This window comes from Lissotriton helveticus, chromosome 1_1 (genome assembly GCF_964261635.1).
Source record: "Lissotriton helveticus chromosome 1_1, aLisHel1.1, whole genome shotgun sequence".
Lineage (NCBI taxonomy): Eukaryota > Metazoa > Chordata > Amphibia > Caudata > Salamandridae > Lissotriton > Lissotriton helveticus.
The window spans coordinates 1680899732-1680916994 of record NC_136057.1 but is presented as its reverse complement, the minus strand read 5'-3'; the positions used below and the strand labels follow the sequence as shown (position 1 = coordinate 1680916994).

The 17263-nt window shown below is 44.7% G+C and overlaps 1 protein-coding gene across 1 annotated transcript in view; it reads left to right on the top strand.

Annotated features, from left to right (window-relative positions):
• KIF5A (kinesin family member 5A) overlaps positions 1 to 11548 on the top strand; it is a 662879-nt gene extending 651331 nt beyond the window's left edge. The window contains exon 29 of the mRNA XM_078688970.1: positions 11205 to 11548. The gene's annotated coding sequence lies outside the window, so the exon portion shown is untranslated. The remainder of the gene's footprint in view (positions 1 to 11204) is intronic.
• The last annotated feature ends 5715 nt before the right edge of the window (positions 11549 to 17263 follow it).

Here is a 17263-nt window from a genome sequence, read left to right as displayed (position 1 = left end):
GTGTCCCATCATTGCACATTCAACTGCAATGGGGATCTTTTTCTTATTACTATAATTAAGAGTATTTATTAGTGCAGTGCAAAAAACTAGTAAAAGAAAGCCAGGATAATGTATCGTTAGTGGCTGAAACATGTTGACTGCTGAGACAGTGATACATTTCTAACTGTCCCCCTTTTCCACTCACACGTTGGTTTTTAGTAGGACGACACTTTGGAGATCACGTCAAAAGAATCCTTATGTCGTCTCTCTGCTGTCTATCCTATTTTAATAATAGACTTTACACTCTTTTATTAGTTTTTTGCACTGCACTAATAAATACTCCTCATTAGAGAAATAAGAAAAAGATCCCCTTTGCACGTACTCTTTCATGTTGGATCTACATAAGAGGATACAACTTGATCTTACTGTTCTCCCGATTAAATCAAGGGTGGACGTGAGACGGTTGTTTTGGAATCCCAGAGGATGACACTGGGCACTTGAATGTGCAATGATGGGACACCAATAATCCTGAAGTGGTTCAAGTCTGTCTTTTTCACTTCATTACTTCTCTGCACTTTTTTGTTTTCGTTATACTGAATCAAGCAGTGCCGAATGTGGCGTTGTTTCTCAGATTAATTCTTTGAAGATCTATGTTGTTAAGACCTATGGATTCCTGTGTTTTTGTTGAATAAGAAGCCTTGTCAGTTACACAACTATCTGAAATAAACACATTAGTTATAGATTCCTTACCTTAGAATTACCCCCAGGCGTCAGACTGGATCCGGAAAGTTTTTCATCAGCAGTACCTCTGCTCGTCGGAAGGTGGAGTCGGTCAGCTCCGCGTTCATTGTTGGCCTCGTGTCGCCAGGATGACTTTGCTGTAACTACTTAGACACCGCCCTCACGTGCTGATGCCAGTTCTTTCTTTTTCCATGCCAGCCAGCGCAGATCCGGAGAGAGCGGTACCACCAGTCACTTTTTGACTGACTTTTTTCACGACTTTTGTCGAATTGTTTTTTGAGGCCGTCGACTACTGGTGCGCAAGGTGTTTCCAGCTTCAAGGCATGCGGTTCCTGTAACCGACTTATGTCGGTGACAGACCGCACCGCATGTGCCTCTATTGCCTGGAGCGCGACCACGACCACTGCCGCTCGATGGCGCAGAAGGCTTTGCAGGAGCAGTCCCGAAAGCTGCTTGAGCGCCGGCATTCGGCTCCGCGGCGTTCGAGATCCCGGATGTGAGGGAGGTTGAGGGACCGTTCGCCGAGCCACCACCATTCGTCCAAGTCATCGAAGTCTTCTCACTCGGGGTCAGGTAAGTCGAAGCATAAGAAGAAGTAGAAGAAGCATCATCGCTCTTCGACTTCTCCTCATCGACCCAACGAGGGATGTGGGTTGTGCCTCTCCCACAGCTCCGTGTGCGGAGCCCGAATTGTCGACTCTGTGTTTTCTTCCGTTCCCGGGACCCGGAGTGACTCCTGCCCAGCTTTGTACGTTCTACGAGGCGATGCATGCCATCTATGAGCGGCCCAAACCTACCGGCGCACCTTCGGGCCCTGCGGCCTCGGTTGGGGGGCCTCGGCCTTCTCCGCCGACGGCTCCGGCGCCGCAGGCACCCCTTGGATTCAGGCCTTGATCCAGATCAGCGCCCGTTGACCTGATTACGCCTCCACCTGCGCCGCTTCCTCCGGCACCACTACCGCATTCGACGCCAGGCGTCGACCCCAGCCTCCATCCTGATGTGGACCGGAAGCCGGACCGGCATCGCCCGACGCTGGATCTGGTGCCCAAAGGATGAGGAGGAGGACTGGGAGGGGTCAGGTGACCATCTGACTGACCAGTTGGACAGTGAACAGGACTGGAGAGAGGAACTGGGGGATGCCAGTGGTCTGGACACCTCCCCTGATATAGGCATGTTGTCTCCTCCTACCGTGGCTAAGGATGAGGGAGCGTCATACGCAGTGGTGTTGCGTATATCAACCGAGGCTCTCAACCTCGAACTCCCGAGGTGCTTCAGCCGTCTGCGAGCTCTTCGGAGCCTCTGCTTCCGTTCAATGAGGCCCTTACTGAGGTCCTTTTGGGCACCTGGTCCAGGACAAACACGGGGGCTCCCATGGATAGGATGATTGCCTGATGGCACCGCTCGGCTCCGGGCGACCCCACTTTCCTTTTCCAACACCCCACAACTGAGAGCTTAGTGGTCCAAGCCTCTATTTCCATAAGCACATTCCCTACCACTCCACCGTAAAGGGAATCCAAGAAGCTGGATCATCTTGGAAAGAAGATTTTCTCTTCCGTTAGCTTGAGACTGCGGTCGGTAAACTTGTGTGGGACTCGGTTGCGCAGGGGCTGCCACAGTGTCCGGAGGAGGCCTGAACAGTGCTCTCCCAGCCTATGGCCGCCTGGAGGGTTGCGGCCAAGTTTACAATCCGTTGTGGGCTGGATATCGCCAACTCTCTGGGTAGAATGATTTCTACATCAGTAGCTCTTCGACGCTACGCCTGGATGAGATCGACTGGCTTTTCTGGTGATGTCCAGAATACCCTCATGAATATGCCCTTTGATGGCCGTTGCCTTTTTGGCATTAAAGCGGACAATGCTTTAGAGTGTTTCAAGGATTCACAAGCTACAGCCAAGTCCATGGGCCTCTCCAGCCACACTGCGCAGTCTGCTTTCCACGCTTTTCGTGGCTAAGGAAGGGGTGCCCCGCTACGTCCCACCCAGAGCCACAGGCTGCATCAATTTACCCAACCTACACGCAGCCGGGGACGTGGAAACAACTGTTGTAGTTCCGGGGACCAGCGGTCGGCCAGTCCACCAACCCTCCTCTGCAGCAGCCACCAAACCTTCCTAGTCCAACATTTCAGATCCATTAAATGACAGCGGGCGGCAGGATTCACCATCACCTCCTCCACTGGCGCACCATCACGTCAGACAGGTGGTTTTTACAGATAGTCCGAAGGGGCTACTACCTCCCCTTGGAGGCTGCCCCTCCAGCCATGCGACTGCAATACCACTGGATGTTGGAGGATCATCTGGCCCTTCTCCAGCAGGAAGTTATTGCTCTCTTGGCCAAGGGAGCCATCGAGCGCGTTCCGGTCCCAGAAGTAAGTCGTGTTTGTTAATACCACTACTTTCTGGTTCCCAAGAAGAACAAGGGCTTGCATCCGATCTTGGATCTCAGGAACGTCAACCGCTTCTTCCGGAAGGAAAAGTTCAAGATGTTGACGCTTGCTAAGGTCTTGTCTACCTTTGACTCGGAAGACTGGATGGTAGCGTTGGACTTGCAGGACGCCTATTTTCACATTCCCGTCCTGCCAGCCCACCGGCGTTACCTGAGTTTCACGGTAGGCCACAAGCCTTTTCAGTTTACCATGCTCCCCTTTGGCCTTACCAGCACCCCCAGGTGTTCACGAAAGTGATGGTGGTGGTTGCAGCTCATCTGCGCAGATCAGGGGCTTCAGTTTTCCACTATCCCGACGACTGGTTGTTGAAGGCAGGCTCATCTCAGGTAGCTGGCTGCCACCTCCAGACTACGGCCGACCTCCTGCATTCACTGGGGTTCTCCATCAATGTGTCGAAGTCACACCTGATTCCCTCTCAGAAGTTCCTCTTCATCAGAGCAGTTCCGGACACAACGCAGTTTCGGATCTATCCTCCCGAACAGCGAGTCCAGAATATTCGGGCTATGATTCTGATCTTTCAGCCTCTTTCCCGGGTTTCAGTCAGACTGACCCTGAGGCTGCTGGGCCTCATGGCCTTCTGCATCCTGCTGGTCGATCATGCCAGGTGGCATGTGCTGGCTCTGCAGTGGGACCTGAAGTTTCAGTGGGCGCAGCATCAGGGGAATCTGTCCGATTGAGTTCAGATCTCGAAGGGCACTGCACGACAACTGCAGTGGTGGCGCACGAACCAGGATTGGGTCTATGGCAGGTCCCTCTACCTTCCCCAACCAGAACACACAGTGGTGATGGACGCATCCCTTCTGGGATGGGGCGGCCACATAGGAGAAGTGGAGATCAGAGGGCTCTGGTCACTGGCGGAGTCCGGGCTCCACATCAACCTTCTGGAGCTCCAGGCGATCCATCTTGACTCAAGGCATTCCTTCCCTCTGTCCGGGAACAGTAGTGCAGGTGTTCAAGGACAACAACACCGCCATATGGTACTGCAACAAACAGGGCGGGTGGGGTCGTGGACCCTATGTCAGGAAGCCGGATGTATGACGTTACAACGCAGGCTATTACAACGCCTGGCTTTACAACGCGGTTTTTACATCGCAAACCTTTACAACGCATAGTGCTTTTAGGCGCTGGATAGTGATTTATTTAATTTACTATTCCAACTCCAGTCCCTGTGGATAGTAGGGAAGGTGTTGGATAGTAAATTAAATATATTCCCTATCCTAGAGCGCCCCCCAGCGCAATGCTTTGTAATGGTGTGCGTTGTAATGACCGCGTTGTAATGGTAGTGCGTTGTAAAAGTTTCGTTGTAAGTGATGTTTACCCAGGAAGCCCTCTGCCTCTGGACATGGCTGGAACACCAGGGCATATCCCTGGTGGTTCAGCACCTGGCGGGTTCACTGAACGCCAGGACAGACAAACTCAAACGCAGGTGCATGATGGATCACGAATGGCGTCTTCATTCTGAGGTGGTGCAAGGTCTCTTTTGACAGTGGGGAGAGCCCTGGTTAGATCTATTCACCACCGAGGAGAATGCGCAACGTCAGCAATTCTGCGCGTTGAAATTTCCAAGGCGTCACTCGCTCGGCAACGCTTTTCGTTGCGAGTGAAGTTGCGGTCTGTTGTACGCCTTTCCGCCTATACCACTTCTACCCAAAGTGCCGAAGAAGATCAGGCGCGACCGAGCCCAAGTCATTCTTATGGCTCCGGATTAGGCACGAAGAGTCTGGTATCCCGAGCTGCTGGACATAGCCATCGATCCTCCGACCCGTCTGCCTCTTAGGGAGGATCTTCTGTCGCAGCAACAGGGGACGGACCTTCACCCGAACTTGTCCAGCCTCCACCTCCTTGCGTGGAGATTGAACGGCAGCAGTTGACGTCATTCGACCTCCCTCCCGAAGTCTGCGATTTAATCTTACCAGCCCGGCGTCCCTCCGCTAAGACGGTATTTGTGGCATGGTGCACAGCAAAGGCTGTGGATCCCCTTTCTGCTCCTCTTACTGAGATCCTATTGTTCCTCCTTTCTTTGGCCCAGCAGGGCACTATCAAAGGCTATCTCTCGGCCATCTCTGCCTTCCTTTGGCTTCCAGATCAGCCTTCCCTTTCAAGTGCCTGGTGGTGAATTGTTTCTTGAAAGGCTTAACTCATTCTCTTTTCTCCTATTCCCTTCATTATGCCTCAGTAGGACTTGAACCTGGTTTGAACTTATTTAATGTGTGCTCCCTTTGAACCGCTTCACAACTGTCCTTTGAGGGTTTTAACTTTCAAAACTGCATTCCTGGTAGCATCACATCTGCCAAACGAGTGAGTGAGCTCCAGGCACTTTCTTCAAAGCCGCCTTTTCTATCTGTGCATCCGGACAAAATTGTCCTCAGGACTCGTCCATCCTTCCTGCCCAAGGTTGTCACTGCCTTTCACATCGGGCAGACTATCACTTTGCCCCCCTTCTTTCCACCTCCCCATCTTTTAAAGGAAGAAGAGAGGCTCCACCGTCTGGACCCAAAACATGCACTTTCCTTTTATCTGGATCGCACCAAACAGTCCCGGGTGGATGTCCAGCTCTTTGTTGGGTACGCGGGCGCCAAGAAAGGTCGGGCTGTACACAAGCGGACTATCTCCCAATGGGTAATTTTGTGTATTAAAATCTGCTATTCTTTGGCAAACAAAGAGCCTCCAGTAGGGCTGCGTGCCCATTCCACCAGGGCCGGCAGCAACTGCTGCTCTGGGATGAGGCGTTCCTCTGAATGACATATGTCAGGCAGCTATGTGGGCTTCGTTGCACACTTTTACGAAACACCACTGCCTTGACAGTCAAGTCCGTAGAGATGGCTTCTTTGGCCGTTCTGTTCTCCAGGACTTCCTGGTGTGATCTTGGTTCACAGACCCACCTCTGGGGTTGGTATTGCTGGGGTATCTATCCTAAGGTAAGGAATCCATAACTAACGTGTTTCTTTGAGATGAACAAGTTACTTACCTTCGGTAATTATATATCTGTAAGAAACATTAGTTAGTTATAGATTCCTTACCGCCCCACCCATCCTCCCCGTTCTGCAAACTGATTTCTAGGGTTAAGGTTATCTTTCAGGGCCCTAGTTTTGTGCACCAGTGGTCAGTGACTTGCATGGCTCTGCGTTTCTGGCACGGAAAGTCGTGTACAGAACAGACGTCAGCATGCGAGGGCGGCGTCTAAATAGCTACCGCGACGTCATCCAGCGACTCGCTGCCAACGACGAACACGGAGCAGACCGACGTCACCTTCTGACGCGCAGAGGTACTGCTTACTAAAAACTTTCCGGATCCAGTCTGACGCCTGGGGGTAATTCTAAGGTAAGGAATCTATAACTAACTAATGTTTCTTACTGATATATTGTTACCGAAGGTAAGTAACTTGTTTGGCCAATTCTATCATTAGAGATATCTATATCCATTGTAAAAATACTGCTTCCCCTTTCCACCATTGAGACCCTGGGATGCTCTGGCATACTTGGTTTTGGAAGCATATGAGAAGGATGATGTAAAGTTGTTGGGATTCCAGATGACTTAAGTAATCAGTGGCATTCATTGGTAGAGAACAATGGAGGCAAGGAAAGGAGCATGTTGTTTTTCTCAAGAACTTATCAATAACTCAAACATGATACTAAGGTTTCAACAGAGCCCCTTCAACACCTGCACTAAATTATGTCTCATCCCCTAAACCTAGACTTGCATCTATCCTCCAACCCGTCTGCCTCTAAAGTTGTGTCTCCCAAACCAATACATTAAATTAATGAAGGACCCTAACATCTTCCTGAAAACACAAGTGCCTCAATCCCAACTTACTGGTGCATCTTTTGCCAACATGTTCTAAACCATCAGTCAAGTAATTTGGGCTATTAAGACTATCAGCAGTGCTTCCCTGCTAATTATCTAATAATAGTACATAAGCAGTACCACCCTTTTTACCTTCTTTTTTCACTAACTATGGATAAGTAATTGCTAATAAGACCTCTAGCACTGGTCACACTTAGGAACTTTCTAGGAAAAGGAAAAGGCTCTGATAAATATACGCTTGAGAGCCTTTGTGCCTGAATACTTTGCAACATCGCTTCCTTGTTTAGTCAAAGGGATTTGGAGCACCCTGCTGACACGTCACAGCTGAATTACCTCATGCATCATGGTCGATGTGGTTCAGTGTTACTCGCTTCACACACAGTTCTCACAGTTTGTTGGCCAGTGCCAGTACCAGTATTCTTTTCAAGTGTATCCCCAGACACGTGTTTCTAGATTCCTCTTTCATCAGTGGGGAAAATGTTCATAGGTCGCTGGACGTGCTGCCGCAGTTTCCTCAGGGTTAGTGCCACTCTCAGAGCGCAGGTGCTCACAGAGCTCGTCAGCTCATGGCACACGGGAGCCATCTTAAACAGTCAAAGGGATTTGGAGCACCCTGCTGACACGTCACAGCTGAATTACCTCATGCATCATGGTCGATGTGGTTCAGTGTTACTCGCTTCCTTGTTTAACCTCTTGTAATTTGTCTGTGAACCATTAAAGCACTCTCACCCCTGTTACAAAGGTGTTGGGTAAACCTGGTGAGGGTAGTAGCTCCCTTCGAGTATTAAAGCATTCCATTTCTCACACAATGCAATTCTACCTAAAATGAGCGGAATTACGTAATACATTTATTAAAGTTCCATTACATTAACATATTTAAGTGAGAGATCTGTACCTTAGAAGCAGAATACACTTTTACAGGTATCATACCATGTTTCATTAGGTCAGACAAGTTTATCTGTATGCACAGGCAGCACAGAAGGGGTGACCTTGAACCCCCCCCCCCCCCCCCCCGCAGGCCTCCCAACTAACATGCTTTCCAACTAACATGCAGTACAGTGTACAAGGATTATTGAACATAAGATTCCGCCTTTTGGAACTCCTCCTCACTGTCATTCCTTGTGATGGGAAAACCATAGGGTTCTACAGCATTTATTTGTAGAGACCATTTCCTTTCTTTTTTCCTCGCTTTCATGCGCATTTATATCAGAGTATATTTGATAAGCAAGCATGCAAGTAGTACCCCCTGTTACTGATCTTGCAGATATTGTACCAATTCATAAACAGGCTTATTTTCCCTACACTGTCATATCCTTCATAACACCACCTCTGCTTTTCGACGTAAGACAATACCTCAAATTGAATTTCACTTCAAGCCACCCATCTTACCAGGATCATTGCAGTCCTTTCAGGGAACCAACTTCCTCTCCTAGTGTATAGTGAAACATACAAGCTTCAGTTCTAACTGCAGATTGGCCTGACCTGGCTTGGTTTGGCATTGCCACCCTCATCTTTTTAATACTCTAGGGAATCTTATCTTTCAACAGTCCCAGTTACTCACTGGCCAACTTTAAACAGTGGTCAGTCCAGTCTAAATGGGGATCCCTGAATGGTGAACAACACCCCTATAATACTGGGCTCCACCTGGATTCTGCTTCTCTTAAATTTCTCAACCTTTAGAGGATTGACACGTACCTTATCTTAAAGTATGAACCACATGTTTCTGCACTTATGAGTATTAATGGGGCAGGGTAGCACCTACGTGGCCTTTGGGGCATATTTTCTGAGGTCAGCTTCAACCATACTCTGGAACTTACTTACCAAAATCCTCAGGAATGGCAGGAATTACTTTTCCTTTTGAAAGAAACTAGTAACATGGCTCTTTCCTCAATCTAAACATTGAAGCACTAATCAGTGCCTATTTCACTCAGGAAGTAGCATGAAATCTTGTGTTCGCAGGGTTGTCTATAAAACCATTTTACTTTCCAGTGAAAGGTACCAATGTTATGTTATGTTATGTTATGTTATGCAGATTTGAAGAGCTCACTGTCACCCGGTCTGCTCTTCTGGCACTGAGCAGGTGTTAATCTAAACACACCTAGGAACTAGTGGGGCTACTAAAAAAGCCAGGTCTTCAGCTTCTTTCAGAATTCAAGGAGTGAGGAGGAGATGCTTCTGTCTAGCGGCAGGTTGGTCCGTGCTATTGGAGCGATGTAGGAGAAGACTCGACTGCCAGATCTGGGCTCTGTGTGCATGCAATTTGTGCAAGCAGGAATATGGACAAGCGGATGTGTCTGGAAGGTTTGTTGAGGTAGGCTGGGCCAGTGTTATGTAGTGCTTTGAAAGTGTGGGTGAGGAGTTTGAATTGTGCTAGTTGGTGAACAGGAAGCCAGTGAAGCTCCTTCAGGTGTGGTATGATGTAAGTGTGGCATTGGAGGGTGAGAGTGATTCTGGTCATTGAGTTCTGTATGGTTTGCAGCCTTTTGGTGAGTATTATGTTGATCCCAGCTCAATGGGTGTTCCCATAGTAGAGCTTGCTTGTGACTAGGGCATGCATGATGGTTTTACGGGTGCTGATTAAGAGTCATTTAAAAATCATCCTCACCATCTTCTCGTTATGGAAGCATGAGGTGTTGACGGCATTGACTTGGGCGGTCATTTTGAGTTTGGTCTCAGTGATAATCCCAAGGTTCTTGGCATGGGCGGTGGGTGCAGGTGCTAGCTTTGGCCACCAGGTGGAGTCCCACGGTGATATGCTTCCAGAAAATCACAATTTTGGTATTGCCAGTGTTCAGCTTTAGACAATTGGTTGAGTAATTTCAGTCATGCAGGTATTGAACTTGATCTGCACATTGGTTGTATGGTCCATTAGGGGGAGATTGAGTTGCATGTCATCTTCATAGGAGAAGACGTTGATACTGTGAGAGCGGATTATGCTGGCTAGAGGGATCATAAATGTGTTGAAGAGGGTCGGGCTCAGGGAGGATCATTGCGGAACACCACAGATAAGGTTGTAGGCATCTGAAGTGTACGGTGCCAGGCTGATTGACTGGGTTCTCCCAGTCAGGAAGGAGCAAATCCATCATAGTGTGTGTCCTTGGATTTAAATATTGTGTATGCGTTGGATGAGAATGGGATGGGAGACTGTTTAATGCTCTGGAGAGGTCTAGCAGTGTGAGGGCTGTCATGTCTCTTCTGTACAGAGTTGTGTGAATGTCATACAATGAGGGCAGTTTTCATGCTGTGGTTGGGTCTTAAACCAGACAGAGTGGTGTCAAGTAGTTGGTGGTCGTGAAAGTATTCTGTGAGGTGTCTGTTGATGATTTTCTTTAAGACCATGGCTTGGAATGGTAGCAGGAAGATCAGTCTGTAGTTGTCAAGTAATGATGGGTCCTCACAGGGTTCCTTCAACAAACAACAGTTGCGGGTTTCCAATCATCTTGGAAGGTCGTAGAAGAAGTTGGTCATTCAGAATGGGTATGAGTATGGCGCTGATGGGTTGCAGTCCTCTGGAGTTGGTGTGGTGGGGGCACATGGCCAATGGGACCCCTCACTAGATGGACTTCATGGTAGTGGCAGTTTCTTTTGGGGTGATGATGGGCCATCTGGTTAGCATTGGTTCTTTGGATAAGATTAGGAGGCATTTGCAGGTGAGCTTTAACTACAGATAGGTAACTTTTGCTTCACCAACTGTGTACCTCGCTCAGTTGGATAATTCTCCAAGTTAGGTGAAGATCTTGAGATAATTAGCAGGGCAGTATATAATTAAAGCCTTCTCACCACAATATTGGGAATTTATATTCCATCTGATCATCATTCCTTCACTCTGGTTGAGCCAGCACCCTCCGGCTCTAGCGTAGTTATTTTTCCTCTCTCTGTCAGTAGAGGATATTTGAACAGAGCCTTTGCTCTCCTATACCTTTGACACATTGTGTACAATATTTAATATTACATTAAACAATCCAGAATCCTCACTTGAATTTGGAGAATTAATCATCTTGCATGTTCCTCAATGGACAGGTCAGTAATATGTCATACTGTCCGCATGACATTTGCTCATGTGTCTTTGACAAAATGCAATTCCTTCATCTCACTCTAGATGAATTAAGTTAGACCTTAGTGGATAAACTTAACAGAGAAAACATGGCATGCTGTAGTCTAATCTGTTGGTTCTAATAGATTGTATCACTTCATCCTCTTTGTGACTTGCCTTTCTCTCCTTCTTCTTCTCTTGTAGTTTGTAAGTGGGACTGGGGCCTCCTCTAAGCATGCGGCAACAAGGCTTCCTGTGGCCTCTGCTACTGAACATAATCCTCCATGTATGACCTAAATGTCGATGTCTTTCTTCTGTACACTGTACCTCTTACTGCACTGTAACCCTAGAGCTGCTAACTTGTCTGTTCATTCTGTCTCTGCAAGATATTTACTAATGTAACAACTCATGTGTTTAGACCTTTATCTCTGTAAACAAAAGATATCTGTTGTATATTTGTCTTAAGGCACTCTGTGTGTTATTACCAACATAGGATTATCTCTGTACAAGGAAACTGTCTAATAAAAGATGGCATTTAAGAAATAAAATATTCGGCTTCAAGCTGTCTTTATATGCAAAGTGTTCCAGAAGCTGTTCCCCCACTTTAGTTAAGTACTTGATGGTGTTTTGTTGGGTCTATAGGAATGTGACTTGCCTGATAAACTCTGAGATTTTGGTTAAGATTGGAGCTCGCCTCTCTGCAACTGATGTGCTTCCCTCAACTGTCTTTGTCCTCTTTGCGGTCAATTTTGTGTATTATTTTTAATAATGGTAGATATACCCGTGTTAAGATGTGTGTTCAACCAGTAATTTTCTTGGCTGTATCTTGTCATATCACACCCCACCCTCCCTCACACCCAAACTCCTAAAAATTATTTTAGATGGCTGGAAGAAGAAAGAACACATCATTTATACCAACCCCTTTTCTCTCAGTTCCTGATCCTGGACGAGTTCAGTGTTTGGGCTGAATGCCTGGATACACTCTCCAGCTATAAAACCTTTGACAGGTTGACTTCACTAGGTCTATCGCAGCTGGTAAATATTCTCTCATATAAAGCAGGTGGCACTCGCGATCATGTCAAAAACAATCAAAGTACCTCACACTGAAAAACTCCCTTGAACTGACCATTTCCTTATGATTTTCCATATCAATTAATTTCAGAGAGATCCCCAACAATGCCGGACACAAATCACTCGCTGTAATCCATTATAACTTTAAAAACTCCTAACGATGCAGAATATCTATGGTAGGAATTTAAATTATCATTAACTTCCACTTTAGATTCTATTGTCCTCGTAGAAACTTAATTGACTTAAACTAATGGACAGACTTAGAGTTTGGTGGACAGGGTACTCCATCACAAGCATGACGTAGTACACTGTCCGCCACACCCTCTGTCAAGCCACTCAGCTGTGAGTTGGGCAGCCTGTTTTTTTTAACCACATTTTTGTTTAATTCATTTGGGTAATTTACTAATTTAGTATACTCCTACATAGTATACATCATAGAAATTGCAAATAATTATTCATTTACAATCTTAGTTTTATGATAACATTTACAGTCAAGTATGTTTTTCTGTCTCTTATATCTTGAGTATATGCCAAGGGAGTTGTCAGCCTGTCAGTTTACTGACAACACTGCCCCAAAGTCAGTGTAAGGACATCAGATTGCCTCCCTATTTAGAATCGACCTTCTGATATTTTTATGGTCAAGCCATTTGCTAGTGCATACGAGACAATCTTGTTTACAAAAAGGACTTGGAGCCCACCCTTTGCTTACCAGACTACTAGACTGCTGTTAGACACATGTCCCTTGCCCTGTCCATAAATCTTGGATTTCATTCATATATAACTTAATTATTGCTGTCCCTGCTTCCACAAAAATATAAAGCCATGTTACCTCAAGATTTATGTTTGTGCTGTATTTGGGTTTAATTTTATGAGCTGCTGCTTACTTTATGTTGTGCTTTCTTTTGCATGGTGAAGTCACATAAAAAAGCTCATTATGAAAAGAACTGGACACGTTTACTTAGAAATAAAAAAAAATTCAAATGGTAGATGATGACGATGATGCATAAGAGTGTTGTGAAGCCCTGATTTTGATTAGAAGCATTTATGACAGAATGAATTATAAGACAGGATTTTTAACAGGCACCATTTTAAATATATTTAAAAGATGCCATTGTAAATATATTTACTAGGTGAACAATATAATGGCATTAAAGCTTACCGGAGGCCTTTTTTTTTTAAGTAACCCAAAAAATTATTGGTTAAAGTTCCGTCCAGTTTCCCTGAAAATGCCCTGGTTTTATTACTTTGTAATAGAATGAAGGTTAGAGAACTTTGTAACTTTTTGAGATTTAGCAAATATGTCTGTGCAGCAAGTTAAGTTTACACTGAGGGCAAAATCTGAAGGGCCAAAGGAAAATTCAAACTGCCACCTGTGCAACGCAATACCAAGAATTCGTTTTTTATTCCAGTTGCTTTTCTGGCACTTCTGATATGTTTTTTGCTATCGCCCCAGAATACAGAAGGGATTTGAATTCCCTAGACCCTCTGGCAACACCGACATAGTGAGCAAACCACCATAACAGAGAACCCGGTGGAATGTAACACACACAACCCAACAATCAATATAGGGACCTAATGCTCTTTCACCCACTTATGTTGCTGGGAAACCTTGTTTACTATTTAGAAAAATTCATAGATAAATCAAGAAATCAGATTATACTGAAATAAACATTAAACAATATATTCGAGCAAGCTGAATTATCACACTGCAATGAAACTATACTCAGTAGTGTGCATTTGTAATGAAAAGAGCATGCATGTGATTAAATGAATATATAAACTGCAAAGGACAGTACCTAAATAGTACAACGATGAAGGTTTTATTATCCCCATAGTGATGATGCAGCATTTGCTATGAATATATATTCATGCACAGTGATGAATGGAAACATCTATATTAAAATGCCTTGTCTAATTTGACCATTGCTGCTTAGTACCGAATTAAATCAGCTTATCCAAAAGGGATAAAAAACGAAAAGACTGGCTCAAGACGATATCCCACCAACCAGAGAACTAAAGTAGGAAGGGATGAATCCAAAAATAGGTTTAATAGCCAAGATCCAATGGTTTTAAAAACATGGATGATGCCAGTTGTGCTTAAAACGGTGAAGATAGTATGTTATAGATCTGTGAAATGCATCTGGAATTGAGTCTCTAGAAGTTGGTAAATTTGTTAAACGTTTCTGCCACAGAGGTAAAAGTATCTCTTTCTGTGTTAAATGTGCAAAAAGCATTTTATTTCTCATAGCACATATTTATCTTATCATCTTTTATCTAGGAAACCCTTTCAAACTGTTTTTTTCAGAAGGGTGTAACATTTAATACCACAGTATCTTACTATCTTTCGAACAGGTAGCAAGTGTACAAATCCCAGGATTAACCCACAATAGGATTCAATCTGTTCTAAAGAAGTAGGAACCATTTCCTAGAAGTGTGTGATAAAACTTAATGCAAAGAGCAGGTGCTGCAAGCAGTTCACAAGCAAGGCAGGTCTTAAAAGTGTTAAAACGCGTTGTGAATAGTGATAAAATTGCAAAGAAGTGAATGTTGTACTGTGTTGATGATGCAGATTGACTAATGAATGCATTATCGTCTTCTGTCCAGCAATTGAATCCAAAACAGAATTTCCAAACGTGTTGTAGAAAAGTATTGTGCATGCTTTGATACCACCCAATTGATGTGTGTTTCTTCCCATAAGAGAAATGGAAAAAAAATCGGCAAGGCGATTACTCTTTACAGAAGCCAGATACAATATGGATCTTCAGCGAGTGCTTAATTTGAGCCGATGGTTTCCATTTGTGCCCACCTGAACTCATTTTTGGAGTTTGGATCTTATTTTTCCTTATCAGGCGTTGATCCAGAGCAAAGAGTAAAAAAGACAAAAGGGGGAAGAAGGAAGAAGAGAAAGATAGAAAAACTGTGAGAAAGGGAAAATGGAGTGATGAAAGAAACCTGTACAAGTGAGAGACAGAATGAGGGTGTGTCTGGTGGTAGATGAAAGAGGCATGAGATGGAATCAAGACTGCGCACCTTTGGTATTTGCCACCCCAACCTTCAATAGCACTCGCCACAAGCTTCAGAGGAAACATTTGGGCCCTACGCACTAATTTATTTACAAATTAAGCACCGTGACTTCAACTACAGCACTGGAGTACTTTCTATCTTTGTACAATGCTTCCTTCTTGATGTTGCATTATTTTATTTCTTCATCAGTGTGGAAAGCACACCCTTGCTGCCTGGAAAATACCACTCTAGTCCACTTTAATTTAAAGGAGTACAGGTAGTCAGAGGTAAAGCAGAGCAGTTTAATCACGCTCAAGTGGGCACAAACCAACCCGAAAAAAATATGTCAGTGAAGGGAATAAACAACTGAAACAATTCTCCTTTCATATTTATACTATATTACAAACTCCACTCCCCTCCCCTAGTCCATTGGAAATGTCCATCTAGTCATATATACAAAACAAATTGCTAACCACACTACATTTTCAAGGTAAGTAATGTGAGAGAGACTCACAGGGCTTGACTAACTACAAATTGGATGGAAAAAGTGTGGTGTAAATATTCTAGCAACCATTCAATACTTTCCAAGGGCATGGAGAACAAGAAAATGCACAATTTAGCGTGTACATGGAAAACCTTCTCAGACAACAATGTACAAAGTCAGGCAGATATATAAATGGCTGAACTCATGTTCATATCATATAACCTTTTCCTCAAATGGTCCTTGAACACAAGTTCAACATTTTGTCATTATCTGCTATCACTAACCTATTGGATCAGTAGTAGATAATTGGGATTGGTCCCTCATATCGTAATAGTACTTCATTTTCAGATATTCTCCATTAAAGGGTTGTTAGCGGGGGAAAATAACAAACAATGGGGCCTTTGTAAGAAGGCTAATCTGTGAGGGCAGTAACACTAATGTTTATTAAATCCCATATTTCTTCTTTTTGCATCATAAGCGTATTCTGTTGTGGAACAGAAATTGGAAGGGGCTTGCAAGCTAAAAGGAGTATGGAGCAGCACATGGGAAGACTAGTCACACATAAACAGAATCCTAAAATAATCCCACCTATAACCAAGGTTATAACTTATAGGTGTCAACCCCATGGGAGCTGCACTTCTCTAACCCAACCTGGCCAAGTACAATCTCCAGTATCCTGATGTATCTCAGCAGCAATTTTGTGAAGTTTTTAAATTGCCAAATCTACATTAGGGGTATTGTCTGAGATATACTCACAACAAAAACTGTCAACTATGTGGCATACCCCTCTGTTTTCTGCTAAAAGAATATCTAAAACAATACGATTTTGAAGGGAAAGGCATTGAAATTATTACATCAAGCTGCAGCTTCATGAAAGGGTTTCAATGCGTTTGCATTTGACTTGTGAGGGACACCCAGTAACGACTAGTTGAACTGCAGCTCTTTGTAAAATTATTTTGATATCGGACACTAAAATATTCACTGCCCATTGCAAATCTTGCCCCATAATGCTTTGCAGGACCTTTGATTGGGATTGTATTTTTGCCCATAACTGTGCTTGGGGTTGTGCTAAGAGGATGGGACCACCACCGAATCGTTCAGTAAGATGTGCTCTTTGTTTTCAAGGCATCGGCTTGGTTCTCTCCCTAGGTTAGGGAGGATCCCTAAATCATCACCTCTCTCACTGCTTGCTAAATTTTCATTTACACTTCTGTGAAATGATTATATGCATTTCAGCATGTAAAGACAGAGATACTTGTTATTTTACCAAAAGTATATGAGGTTTCTGTTTTATTCATTGCGAGTCCGACGGAGCGAAGTTGTGGAATTCACAGAGTTTTTTGTTCAACTTCGTGGAATTCCGCGTAGTAGCACTCCGCCAATTACGCCCACCCTTAGTATTATGTAAAACCTGAATGAATGTATTATTCACATAATGCAAGCGGTGTGCTTGCTTATGAGGGGCGAGGGTTATGTAATGATGCTATGGCCTTGGTGTGGTGGCAGGTGTCACTGACTTGGTGACTGGATGGTTTTCTTCTAACCACCAGAACAACCCTAGCATTCATCATGGCATTATGAGAAGGCACAGAAGCACCACAATTTCTACTTTCTTGGTCCAAAATTGTTGTATACCAGACACTGGAATCTTCCCCTCCTACCACAGATATGAGGGTGACTTCCCAAACAGTCTCAGTTCACTACT